At 46.1% G+C, this 13,815-nt stretch overlaps 1 long non-coding RNA gene across 1 annotated transcript; it reads right to left on the bottom strand.

Annotated features, from left to right (window-relative positions):
• Nucleotides 1-12,380: 12,380 nt before the first annotated feature.
• On the bottom strand, nt 12,381-13,419 carry LOC116095689. Its single transcript, XR_004120694.1, has 2 exons — nt 13,338-13,419; nt 12,381-12,547 (listed from the first exon to the last, which is right to left on the bottom strand). It is a non-coding gene; the product is annotated as an uncharacterized LOC116095689 (long non-coding RNA).
• Nucleotides 13,420-13,815: the final 396 nt, after the last annotated feature.

The raw sequence follows: 13,815 nt of genomic DNA, 5'->3' as shown, positions 1-13,815 counted from the left end.
GAGGGAGGGAGGGAGTGAGGGAGAGAGAGAGAGGGAGGAAGAGAGAGACAGAGGCAGAGAGGGAGGGAGGGAGTGAGAGAGAGAGAGAGAAAGAGAGAGAGAGAGAGGCAGAGACAGAGACACAGGCAGAGGCAGAGAGGGAGGGAGGGAGTGAGGGAGAGAGAGGGGGGAGGGAGAGAGAGACAGAGGCAGAGAGGGAGGGAGGGAGAGAGAGAGAGAGAGGGAGAGAGAGACAGAGGCAGAGAGGGAGGGAGGGAGCAAGGGAGAGAGAGAGGGAGGGAGGGAGAGAGACAGAGGCAGAGAGGGAGGGAGGGAGAGAGAGAGAGAGCAAGGGAGACAGAGAGGGAGAGAGAGACAGAGAGAGGAAAGGAGGGAGAGAGACAGAGAGTGACAGAGAGAAACAGAGAAAGGAGAGAATGCCCAGCAGTTGATAACTAGGAATGCCTCAGACTTCTGGAGCCTCAAAGTCACTCCCTGGGACACATATGCCTCCTCCAACAAGGCTGTGTGCTGCCCAGTCCTTCCCAAACAGTTCCACACCTGGAACCAAGCATTCAAATGTATGGTCCTAGGGAGGCTATTCTCATTTAAATCACCATGATGAGCGGCTTACCTGCCTGTATGTATGTTATGTGCAATATATGCATGCCTGCTATCCTTAGAGGTTAGAAGAGGGCACTGGATGCCCTGGAACTCAAAATACAGGCAGGTCCTCTGCAAGAACACGTGTTCCTAACTACTGAGCTATCTCTCTGGCCCGCACATCTGACCTTGAAAACAGTGTGTGTGTGTGTGCGTGTGCGCGCGCGCACAGGTGCACATGCATGCTCATCCACAGAGCTTTCAAAGTATTTTCCTACCAGCTTCTCATATCATCAAGCTTGATGAAAAATTGCTCATGATTCTCTTTTTTCTTATGGATATCAAGTATTCTCTGTTGTACATTGCGATTTGTTTACAGTAGGTTTATGGGAATTATTTTTATTCTGAAGATAACTGTGTTTCATGAAAGTTTTATTCAGTGTCAATTGCCTTTCCCCCTGTAATCTGGTTAAAGGCTTATCCCTTTATTCTTTTATATCTTTCTACTCTTGCATGTTTGGCATTTTTTGTGTAATTTCTTCACATCTGCTCTCCAATTTGCTATTGCTCTTTTCGGGTATCCCCGCTACTTTAATTGATTTTATAACACCAATTATATGCTTGAATTTTTTTAAAAGAACTTTTAGGCACAGTGTTTGGTTCCATTAAAGCACTATTAAACATGTTTGGTGACTTCTTCCCCCAGTTTGACACCTTTGTTTGTTTGTTTGTTTGGGGTTTTGTTGTTTATCTGTTTGCCTGTGGTGTTTGAGTCAATATCTTACTTAGTCTGTAGCCCAGGTTGTCCTCAAACTCTCAGTGACATACCCGCCTTAGCCTCCTGGGTTACAGGTGTGAGCATAATGCCCAGGCTGATGTCTTCTTTATTTCTTTAATGATGGCAAATCCATTCAACATTCGGTACCTAATAATCCCAGCGTCTGTAACTAGTGACTTATTTATAATCCCAGCGTCTGTAACTAGTGACTTATTTGTAATCCCAGCGTCTGTAACTAGTGACTTATTTGTAATCCCAGCGTCTGTAACTAGTGACTTATTTGTAATCCCAGCGTCTGTAACTAGTGACTTATTTGTAATCCCAGCGTCTGTAACTAGTGACTTATTTGTAATCCCAGCGTCTGTAACTAGTGACTTATTTGTAATCCCAGCGTCTATAACTAGTGACTTATTTGTGCAGTTGGATTTGCCTTAGTTCTACTTTTTGTAACTCATTTTCTCGTCTATTTTGTGCTGAATAAAACTGAATTTTAGACTAGGAGATACATTTTTTTTTCCACACAGATGAACTGGGTGCTGACGTGTGTGAGGTTAGCCTCTGGCAAGGAATGCTCAGGGGATGATCTTTTCCTTCCAAGACACAAATAAGCAAGCACCCCTCAGTTTCCTCTAGAGAGCCTCCTGATCCGTAGGCTCAGGGGTTACCTTTCAGGGTCCCAGCTTACACAGGTGTTTTCATATCACAGGTCACCCTAACTCTCTCTCCCAACTTAGCTAACTTAAACTCAAGGCCACGGCGTTTCTCAAAGGGCCAGCCTGGGAAGACTGTAGTTTAGGCTTTGTGCACTGTGTGGGCTCTGCTGTAACTACTCACATCTGCCACTGTAGCTGTGAACACAGGCAGACAACGTATAAATGTTGGGGTGTGGTTGTGTCTCAATAAAACTTTATTTGCACAACTGGGTGGCAAGCTGGGTGTGGCTTATGGCCCATTATTGCTGACTGTGCTAGGCCATCTGGAATTGGCAGATACCTTTGGGGAGATGGCAAGCTTATCATTTTCTAGGGCATTCGGATGGAGTCAGCCTTTCTTTGTCAGGTCTCAGAGGGTGGCCCCAGCTCAGCCATGTATTGGTGATGACGTTTGAAAATATCTTGCTTGCAACTGAGACGGTGTACCAGGAGGGTATTGTCTCACCGCCTCACTGACAATAACAAAGGCTACTTTCACTTACCAGGACAGATTCTGCCAGGCTCTCAAACTGCCCAGGGCCGTTTCATAATCACTTAGAGACTGAATCTGCGCTAGCCTGCACTTTTCTCTCTGGCTTTTTTATTTGTTTATTCTCCCTTTTTTGTTTTGAATCAAAGTCCCATTGGCTAAGGCTGGCCTTGAGTCTCTGGCCCTTCTGCCACTACGGGGTGCTGAGATTATGGGTGTGCCCCGCCACACCCAGTTTATACTCCGATGTTTACCCACCTGCCCAATAACCTCTTAGCCCTTCCTTGCATTGGCTATGTTTTAGCCACACAGCATGTCTGTGCTTTCCTGAATAAGCTTTCTCCCTCAGTCCTCTTTACAAATCCCTGGACCGCCAGCCCCACCCCCCACCCCATCTCCATCCCCCGCGCAGCCCCCCACCCCCCAGCGCATAGCATACTTTGTTACTAGTGTTCCCTACAGCCTAGCCAGTTAAAAGATGACTCTGTATCTCAGAGCAGACACTGTTTCTGTTTTAACCCCCAGTGGTGGCTCTTTCTCTTTCCCTTGATGCTCTTTACCTCAAAGTCATTTACAAAGCTGTTCTGAACATCCCTGCTAAATCATCAGCTCAGTAAGTCCGAATAACATTGGTTATCCAGCTCCGGAGATGTCTCTCTTTCCTCTCCCAGGCCCTTGCGGAAGGTTTGGACTGTAGCAGGTACATGACTGTTTGCAGAATGAAGAGATGCACAGACTCCAGTTTGCTCTTGCAAAGCTCCTTTAATTTTCAGTGTGGAGCGTCAGTGATTCCTTAGGCTGGCCAACACTTGATACTTCCGAAGGGTTCCCTTCAGGCACAGCTTTGCAATTGGGTACAGTGAATCTCCTCACAGAGTCAGCTAGTGCCAGCAAGTGATAAGGCTACTACTCCAAGATGACTTTGATGAGGCCAGCCTAGTCTATAGAGTAAGTTCCAGGACAGAGCTACATAGAGAAACCCTGTCTCCGAAAAAACATGCTGATGCTGATGCTGATGGTGACAGTGATGGTGATGGTGGTAGTGAATGGTGTATATTGTCAACTTTCTCATTGTTGGTCAGTACTGTTTCATGATGAATTTTTATGACTGCTTAGTAATCTATCATGCCTATAGCATAAATTAATCTGACTTATTTAAAGTCTTAGTTTTGTTTTTGTTGTTTGTTTGTTTTAAAGAAACAGGGTTTTACTATGCAGCCCTGGCTGACCTGGAACCTTACTAAATAGACCAGGTTGGCCTTGAACTTACAGAAATACACTTGCCTCTGCCCTCCTAGGGTTGGGATTAAAGGTTTGTGCCATCAGGCCTGGCTAATTTTTAGATTTTTTAATAGAGTATATTTATAGATAACATTTTATTTTATCTTTAATGATTTGTTAATTTATGTGCACTGGTGTTTTGCCTGCAGGTATGTCTGTGTAAGGGTGTTGGATCCCCTGAAACTAGAGTACCAGACAGCTGTGAGCTGCTGTGTGGGAGCTGGCTACAGTTAAGAATGTGAGAGGGAAGTGGAGGGGGGGATGAAAACCAGGACTCAGGAATCAAAGACCCCACAGAGAACTGAAAATAAAGGCTCACACGGACTGCAACAGCAGCGACATAAGTGTTATTTGGAGAAAAGTAACCGTGCAGATTTAAGGGGGTACGTCTCAAGATCTGCAGTAAGGGGTACACCGTGGAGCTCAACAGTAGGGGATCCGCCATCGAGGTCAACAGTACGGGGTATGCCATCAAGTCAACACTAGGGGGTCCGCTGTGGAGATCAACAGTAGGCCACATGGGTTCAGGGCTTTCTTAAGAAAAGGAGCGGCTGGGCACCAAGGGTCTGGGTGACAGATCTGGGTGATTCCGGTGCTCTGATCACTAGATTTGGTGCCTTTCTCACTGCACAACTGTCGCCTGGAAACAGGACCCTTAGCACTGAAACTATAGGTAATGTCATCATGCCCAGCTTATGGAAAGTTAATTTTATACAGTATGTTAAACCAGAAGATCCTAAGATGTAGTCAAATATTTTAGTATAGGGCTGAGGGTACAGCTCAATCAGCAGAGAGCACATGCCTGGTATATGCGATGCCTGGGTTCAGTCCCTACCAACACTCAAAACTGGGCCAGAGGCCGGAAAGATGGCTGGCTCCGTGTGTGAAGATGCTCACCGCCCAGCCTGACGACCTGAGTTTGATCCCAGGTCCCTCATGGTGGGAGGAGAGAATGATGGACTCCTGCCAATAGTCTTTAGACCACCACATGCATGCCATACATGGCATTTGTCACACACAAGTGAATAAATAAATACAAATAAGTAAATAAATAGATGAACATGATAAGGCAAGCTAACAACCCCCACTGTGGGTGGCGGTACACTCCTGTAATCCAAACACCGTAGAAGTGGAGGCAGGAGGATCAGAAGAAGCTCAGGGTCAGTTTCATCCATGAGTGAGTGTGGGGTTAGCCTGGGCTATGCAAGACCCAATCTCAAAATAGATAAGTAAGTAAATAAAAAAAATTAAATAGATTTAGCATATTATTTGAACTGTAAACACTGTCACAGCATCTGTATGGATGTGAGAACGTCCATATGCCCCTAAAATGCAACTTTGATTTTTTTTTTTCTCTTTAGAATTATTTGGCAAAGAAAAATATTTTATTTAGTAATGCTTTCAGTGCCTGGTGATATTGATTCTTGATTTCCTTCGCTGAATTAATAAACCTCTTGACTGTTGGAGCAGTTGGATTCCCCACACCCTATATTTGATCTTTTCCAGGAACCAATAAGAAAGCTTAGCAAAATGAATTCCAAATGATTTATTTGTACAGAAAGGAAGAATTTCCGACACCCACACAGTGCCTCACCAGTCATGCTGAGTGGGGGGAGGGCATTTTCAGCAGAAGCTCAATGCCCAATTAGTGTGTTTTAATTTAGTCAGTGGCTTTTCCATCTGGCTCTTATGTGTCTCCTGGAGTGGGGTCTAGACCAACATGAGGAGCTCTGCTAGACTGTGAAGGGGTGAACGCCCCACAGGACCAAGGTCTTACAGGTTCTCCATGAGGAGCTCTGCTAGACTGTGAAGGGGTGGACGCCCCACAGGACCAAGGTCTTACAGGTTCTCCATGAGGAGCTCTGCTAGACTGTGAAGTGGTGGACGCCCCACAGGACCAAGGTCTTACAGGTTCTCCAGGGTTCCTTCTCTCCTGCTTAGCTCCACCATGGAAATGACAGAGAAGTCACACACTCCTCATTCCGACGTCACACAGCTTTACACAAACAGTGTAAAACAAGGAGACACCTCACCAAATATATGATAGGACAAAATGTCTTCTCCCCTAAGCAAACTGGAAGTGGACGAATGGATAGGTACCAGGCAGGGGGTGCAGACGACCATACAGGTGCTCAGTAGGCATGGGGGTGAGAGTGGACAGCACCCGACAGGTAGGTAGGTGAGTGGTTAGCACCTGACAGGTGGGTAGGTGAGTGGTTAGCACCTGGCAGGTGGGTAGGTGAGGGGTTAGCACCTGGCAGGTGGGTAGGTGAGGGGTTAGCACCTGGCAGGTGGGTAGGTGGGTGGTTAGCACCTGGCAGGTGGGTAGGTGAGGGGTTAGCACCTGACAGGTGGGTAGGTGGGTGGTTAGCACCTGACAGGTGGGTAGGTGGGTGGTTAGCACCTGGCAGGTGGGTAGACAGTTCCTTGTTCTAAGATACAAGGCTCGGACTTGAATCTAAGTGAGTGCATCACAAATAACTAACGAAGCTCCTAAAATGCTTTGGTTTTGGGAGATAGACGTAGATGCACACAGTGGCTCTGTGTGTGTGTGTGTGTGTGTGTGTGTGTGTGTGTGTATCTGTTAGTGTTTTCAACCTTTGAAACTGGTCTACAGTGGTTACGTTTGTTCATTCATATAAAAATTTATAACCAAACTCAAATACCACAGAAAACTCAGAGACAAAATTTCCCTGAAGGCTTCAATGCCTACTATATCTAAGTAAAGTGAAGGGAATTCCAGATGTAAAGAATGTAATGAACAAAAATTCTCTTTTCTACATCACAGAATGTCAGTCATCTATCCAAGTCCATCCCATGTTTCTAAAGACAGTTTTGGACCTTCTGTTGTTTTCCACACACTGGACTGTGGGCTCCGGTAGCCAGCACAGGCGCTCTCTCTCTCTCTCTCTCTCTCTCTCTCTCTCTCTCTCTCTCTCTCTCTCTCTCCCGTATCTGAGACGAAGCCTTGCTATGGTAGTGCCTTTTAATATGTTTCCAGCTGTCCTATGGCCGGACTTCCTCCTCAGCTTCCCCCTCTGTAATAGTTTTGCCACACTGCTGAGTGACGCCCATGCTTGCTTATCTCTTAATGCTTTCCCCATTCCAAAAGCCATAGCTTGAACTGGAAATGTCCTCTGATGGCCCGTGCATGAGTGAGCTGGTCCCCAGTCCATCCTGGCATTGGGAGGTGGTGATCAAAAGATGTAGTTGATGGACCACATTATTTATTGATTTATTTAAGTTACAGAGTAGGGAAGCTGACCCCCACACTAGACCTGGACAACAAATTGGCGTTCATTTCATAGATTTTATGTTTTCCTAAGAGTGCCACAGTCTTTAGAATGTCCGTGGAAGTTAACTTTGCAGGGTAAGATCCAGACGGGTTTCTTTCCATGATTCTTGATTTCAGATGATTAGGAATTCATTATTTTTTTATGAATAAAAGGCAGTTGTGTACCTATAAAATGTTTAAAGATTGACTCTTGCTAGCACACAATTCTTATTATGTCTAATAATGACGATTCAGATATAATTGAACAAGCCCTAGGCACAGAAGTTTATGACTCAAACCTTCAGTCCTTCCAGGAACCCAACCAGAAGTTTCTCCATGTGTCTGTAGACACTGTACCTCAGGATGTCTGGGAACACTTTACTGTGTCCCACTGTGCCCCTTGAGTTTGTGTCTCAGCTATGGAAAATGCCCATGAGAAAACGTTGCACAATCGCCAGCTGTTAGTCACTCTGTTTCCTGTAGGCTGCACTTAATTTCCCTGGTAGCTGGCACTGACTCTCAGGGTTTAAGTTGCTGAGGGGTATTCGGGAAAACCCACAGAAATGCCTCAGATGAGGTTTGGCTGGCTACGAGTCTTGGTGACCTAACAGGCTTCTAACTAGGGATTTCATCAAACAGAGCAGGAAGGAAACCCCTAACGGTGCCAAACACCCACGGAACGCGCCGGAATCCAAGGATCGGCGTTTGTTAAAAATGGATTCTCCACAGTATTTGATTTGATGAAGCTGCTGGAATAAAGTTTGAACTTGGGTTTTAGGTGCAAAGAGATTACTCTAAATGGGGGGGATTGTCTGATTAAGAAGTCTGATTAAAGAAGAAAGAGAAAAAAAAAGGAGAAGGGAGGGGAGGGGAGGGGAGGGGAGGGGAGGGCTAAGTGGGTTTCCTGCAATGGTGTTGGCTGAGCGGTATGGCCCTGCTCCAGCAGGAGACCCGAGCTTGGAAGGGAGGCACGAAGCCTGTCCAATGGTGCACACCAAGCATGGCCATTTGTGGGACACCCATTTTACCACCAGGCTCTCTTCACACCCAGGAACCTGACGGACAGAGTGTGTAACACACATGAAATTATATACAGACTCATTATAAGTATATATTCCATGCAAATCGAGTGCTGTATTTATCTTTATTGCTGTTAAAATGGCTTCATGTGCTCTGGACCTGCTCTCCTCCTAAGGACTGGGTGTTTCATAGGCTGTAGGTTTTCATTACGTCAGGGTACCTTTACCTGTCGTTCATGTCTTGTTTTGATTGTGGTTTTGATCTAAGGATGTGATTAGATTCTGAGGCAGACTTGGATAACCATGAACGCGCAAAGCTGTCTGCTGTCCTGACAGCTGTCTGCTCTGGATTCCTACGCATCCCATCCCATTGATGAACTCATCCCCAGCCACTTCATCAAACTCCTTGGTAGCCACTTCCACCTTTTCTCTAAGCACTACAGATGTTAGTGGGTATCTATGCCCGCACGCCACTGAACAGAGTCACTCTTGCCTAGGAGCGTCAACGTTGCACGGTTAGACACACCCAGATGGTGTGTCAGGTCATTGCCTGTGGCCTTTCAGAGCAAGAAGTGCAGCAGACACATGACCAGGGCCAATGCCAGCCACAGGCATACTGCTTTACAGCAAGCTTGTTTTTAAAGGTGCGATAGGAGTATGCTCTACAGTAATGATGCAACGTATGGTATAGCGATAAGGTGGCCACACAGGCACTTATTAGCAAGTCTAGTCCCTGGACATAATTGTAGGCACCATGCTTTTATGTGGCAGGCAGCACAGTAGGTTGTGTTCTTGTGGGTTGTCTTGATGCTCTCTGCATTCTGATGTCAGTTGTGCTTCCTCAGAAGGGGCTGCCCCTGACGAGCAGTCAATCACATACTCAGATGATCTCATGTCAACCTTTTCCCCATTTTGACTAGTTGATAAAGGCTAGAACCTGTATTTGGGCAGTGGAGGGGAAAGATAGGATGGGAGGTCTTAGAGAGCAGGGGCAGGAAAGAGAGGAGAAGGAGAATTGAAGGAGAGAGGACTGAAGAGGAGGAGGAAGCAAAGATGGAGCAGAACCACGTGGCCAGGAGCAAAGGGTCTCATAGCTGGGGAATAAGTTTGTATAGTGCTAAATCTGCCCAATCTAGACATATAGCTTATAAATATAATAACTGGATTGTGTGGTTTTTATATGGGCTTATGGGGGCTGGAAATTACTACAACAAGGTTGACTTATGGCAGCATCACCATAAACACACGAGGCAGGTGCTATGCTGGGACACGAGTAGGCTTTGATGTCACAGAAATTTCACAGCTCTGTCATAGTTTTATGGAGCCACCACTGCTTCCGTGTCTGTGGCTGACTGAAGGACCATCACGTGAAGTGACACACATGTGTCTCTCTGCTGGGCTTTTATTATTTAAGGCAGTTCTATTATATTAACTGGCCTATGAATTGATGGCTGGGTTCTTATTGCTTGATGTGGTGGTCCTGTCTGTGAATGTTACTTGCATCTTTTTTGTTATACTTCCCCCACAGCCATGTTGATCAGCCCAGTTCTCTTTCAGCTTGCTCAGGCATCTCGGAATGTAGACCGTGTCCTTACTTCAAAGGTTGGCATCTGCTGCCGTTTACAGTGTTCCCTGAGACAACAAATGATTGGGTTTTGTTGCATAGCCAAGCCCAGTGTTGTGACGCATCTCACTAAACGTGCCTTCATTCCCAAACACCCCAAGAAGAGGACCTCTGATGTCTGATAAACATCTGCATTCATTTCTAAATGGCGGTGATGGTGGTTCACAACCATGGCATTTCCTCCCCTCAATTCTGGTGGGAAGAAGCTGTGTGCCATCTGAGGTTCTGTGTAGAATGCTTCTTGCCTCTTCCCAGCATCTGGTTGTGCCCAGCTATCCCTGGAATTCCTTGACCTGAAGTTGTACCACCCCAGCATCTGTCTTCGTAGGGCCCTTTTGCAAGAACAGTCATGATTGGATTGAGGGGCCATGTGCTTTCTCTTGGCCTGCCACAGCTACGATGACTGTACTTCCAAATAGTGCCTCATCCTGATCCACGGGAATTAGAACTTCAGTGTCCTCTTGTGAAGCACAATTCAACCAATATGAACGTCTCTAGCTCATGGGTCAAAACAGAAATTTTAATTCTTGTCATGTAAGCCTTCTTGCAAGGTGTTCCCCATCTCATCAAGCAATGGCACTAATCATGCTCTTGCTTCAGCCGAGTATCGCGGAAGGCAGCTCTGGCCTGTCTCCTTGGCTCACAGGCCACAGCCTTCATTTGCTGTCAGTGTGCCGCCCCACCATATTTTATGGTACTACACAATATTTCTTTCTCGTGTTATTTTTACTTGTATGCCAGGCTTTCAATATTTTATCTTGTAGTATATTTTAGTTATGGAAACTTTGACCTGACTTCCTAGGAGGGTAAATTAGATTTGTCTCTCCCTCGCCTTCTTCTCCCAGTTACTCAGTAGATCAACATTCTTTGTTGAGATTCTATGATTGTCTCATAGCTTTTTTGTTTGTTTGTTTGGTTTGGTTTTGGTTTTTTGAGACGGGGGTTTCTCTGTGTAGCCCTGGCTGTCCTGGAGCTCACTTTGTAGACCAGGCTGGCCTCAAACTCAGAAATCCACCTGCCTCTGCCTCCCAAGTGCCGGGATTAAAGGCGTGCGCCACCACGGCCTGGCCTGTCTCATAGTTTTTGCAGCCTGCTTTCTGACTGCTTGGAGACATCAGCTTTTCCCCACTGAACTGATCTCTCTGAAGTGGCGCATGCTGTAAGCTGCCTGTTTTACTTAGTGACCAAAATCAGAGGTGTCTATATTGATTATAAACTGAAACATATTCTTCAGGACCCTTTGAAGAGAAATAGCCCCATCGGTACCACAGATGGGTCATCATATCTTAGCTCTGAGGTCTAAGTCACTTCTGTTTTCATTTGTTATCTTTTCTCTTATGTGTTGGGTTGAATGTGTTTTATATTGTGATAATGATATTAATATGAAGTCTTGGGGACAAACCCAAAAGGAAAGTCTGTGTTTGTGTGTCAAGTTGACACGAAGTCACTTGTGTTGGCTAGCTTTAGGTCAGCTCGACACAAGCCAGAGTTATTTGGGAAGAGGGGCTTTGAAAATACCTCCATAAGATTTGCCTATAGGCAAGCTTGCCAAGAATTTTTTTGATTAATAGTTGATGTGTGAGCATCCAGAACACTGGGCAGGCAGTCCTGAGCTGTATACAGAAGCAGGCGGTGCAAGCCACGGGTAGCCAGCCATGAGCAGCACCCCTCCAAGGCCTGCTTATACCATGTCTCTGCCCTGACTTTTCTCAGTGCCGGAGTGTGACCCGAGACTTGTAAGCTGAAATGAAACCTTTCCCTCCCCAGGTGGCTTTTGGACATGGTGTTTTTACCTAAGGAAAAACCATGTAATAACCTAATTGAGCTAGAATGCCTAAATCTTATTTCTTTTCTTTTCTTTTCTTTCTTTTTCTTTTTTTTTAGATCTTATTTCACTTAGAGCCAGGCAGTGGTGGTTCATGCCTTTAATCCCAGCACTTGGGAGGCAGAGGCAGGTGGATTTCTGAGTTCAAGGCTGGCCTGGTCTACAGAGTGAGTTCCAGGACAGCCAGGGCTACACTGAGAAACCCTGTCTCGAAAAAAAAGAAAAAAAAGAAAAAAAAAAGATTATTCATTTAGAGAATTTATGTAGACCCCAAACTTCCCTTGGGTATGTTTGTTTTACAGATTTCTGAGCCTTTAAGCATCTCTTGTCTTGTGGTGATGTCCTTGTTAAAGTGACAGGCTTTGCCACAGGTGCAGCGTGGCTAAGCCCCACCTCTCGGCTTCCATTCAGCTTCTTCTGGAGCAGAAATCTTGAACACCCATCTGAGGCCAAAAGGTCCCCTCCCCAGGCATCACTTCTTAAGCTACATGTTTTCTTTCATAGCCTAAAGTAATTTGATGCCCCCCTTTTCTCTTTCTTGTATCATGCATTGAACCTAGGGCCCAGAGCTCTCGAGGAGAGAACTTCACCACTGAATTGTACAATGCCCCCACCTCCATCCCCTTAGACACAAGGTTTTTGCTAAATTACCTAACCTGGCCTATGCTCCCTCTATTACTTCGGCGGTAGTGAGTGTGTGATCCTTCTGTCTCCACCTCCCAGGTAGCTGAGATTTTAGGTGTGCACCTCCAGTCCTGGCTTTGACACGGCGTGGCGTGTCTTTGACGATATAAAGAAGATGCTGGGAATTTTGCTAGGATAAGTCTCTCTCGATTTTTTTCTGTCTTGCTCTTATTCTTGGAACCAGTGTGTTCATCCCATGGTGTTGATTAAAAATCCATTCCAGGTGGGCAGAGATGTGCTCTTGAACAAAGTTCCTGCTCACTGGCCGTACGCTCACATGCCACAGACCGTATCGAATCTATTATATGCAGAATGGGCGACAGGGGGTGAGGGAAGGACAAAAATGGTAATAAAAGGGCTGTTTCAGATGAGAGATGGCCCCCGATACAGTGTTAAGGAACAGAGATCTGATTCTAATCTCTTGGAGTATGTGCAAAGGGCCTATGGCAAGAATATGGCAGGTGAGTCGGGGCTGGGCTTTCTCAACCCACTGCTGTGGTGGACTGGCCACCTGGCCGGCCTGTCATAGGCCTACATATACCCGTCTTTGCCACTTGGTCCCTTTCCTTCTTGCTGCTGTGAGCACTGCCAGTGTCTTTGTGTTGGCATTTGTCAGAGTGCTCTTGGGCAGTGGTTAAATGCCACGTCCCTCTATTACTGTCTGTCTTGGTACCTCACAGGGCTTATCAAAGGAATACAAGTGTGCCCCAGTACCCCAGCCGGCACCAAGCCCCACTCCCCTTTGTTTCAAGAGCAGGTTTGTGTGATTGCCATGTGCTCTGGGACCTCACAGCCATTCTGGGACTGAATGGGCAGAGATAGCCTCTATCAGCCAGCAAGCCTCCCTCAGGCTGTCAAAATCTCCTTCTTTGTGGGGATGAGAGAAGGAAGGAAGCAGGCAGAGAAAGCAGTTATAACCAAATATGTCCTCACCTCGCCTCCTCTTATCTCTACCTCCCAAGTCAGCACGAAGCAGGGTTGGCATTCCCAGCGTTTTCCCACTTGCTTTCCTCCATTCCCATGACCTCGACTATGTCCCTCGGGCTCCATTCCTGTTCCCATGTAGGTCAAGTTCTGACCCAACATACTTTCCCACTGCTTCTTGGTGCTCTCTCCATGGATTCTGATCATTCTGCTGAGAGAATGGGGCATACGCATCCTTCTGGCCTGTGTTTAAACAAGGAAAACGTCTCAGTCACCATCCATATGCCAAGTGTCTTAGTAAAGCTTTAATCTTTAATTTAGTTACTATTTCTGACTATATTTACCAGGTGTGTGCCTCCCATGTAGGCACTGGACTTGGTCTGGGGACATCTGAGCAGGGCACACCTAGGACCCACCCTACTTCCCTAAGCCCTCATCCTGCTGAGAGCTGTCTTAACCATTGGCTACATAAGAAGGAGGAAATAGCTCAAGGCAGATGCCTTGCTGAGCATATGACGGCCCTGGGTCCAATTCCCAGCACAAAGAAACATTTACATGCAAAATTATTGGACTATCTTTTTTTTTTTTTAACATAAGCAATATACAAAGTCTAGGGCTCTGTGAAAGTAAGCATTTTGAGCA

This window comes from Mastomys coucha, unplaced genomic scaffold, assembly GCF_008632895.1.
Source record: "Mastomys coucha isolate ucsf_1 unplaced genomic scaffold, UCSF_Mcou_1 pScaffold18, whole genome shotgun sequence".
Lineage (NCBI taxonomy): Eukaryota > Metazoa > Chordata > Mammalia > Rodentia > Muridae > Mastomys > Mastomys coucha.
Note: the sequence above shows the minus strand (reverse complement) of the source record. Positions and strands in the feature narration are given on the sequence as shown.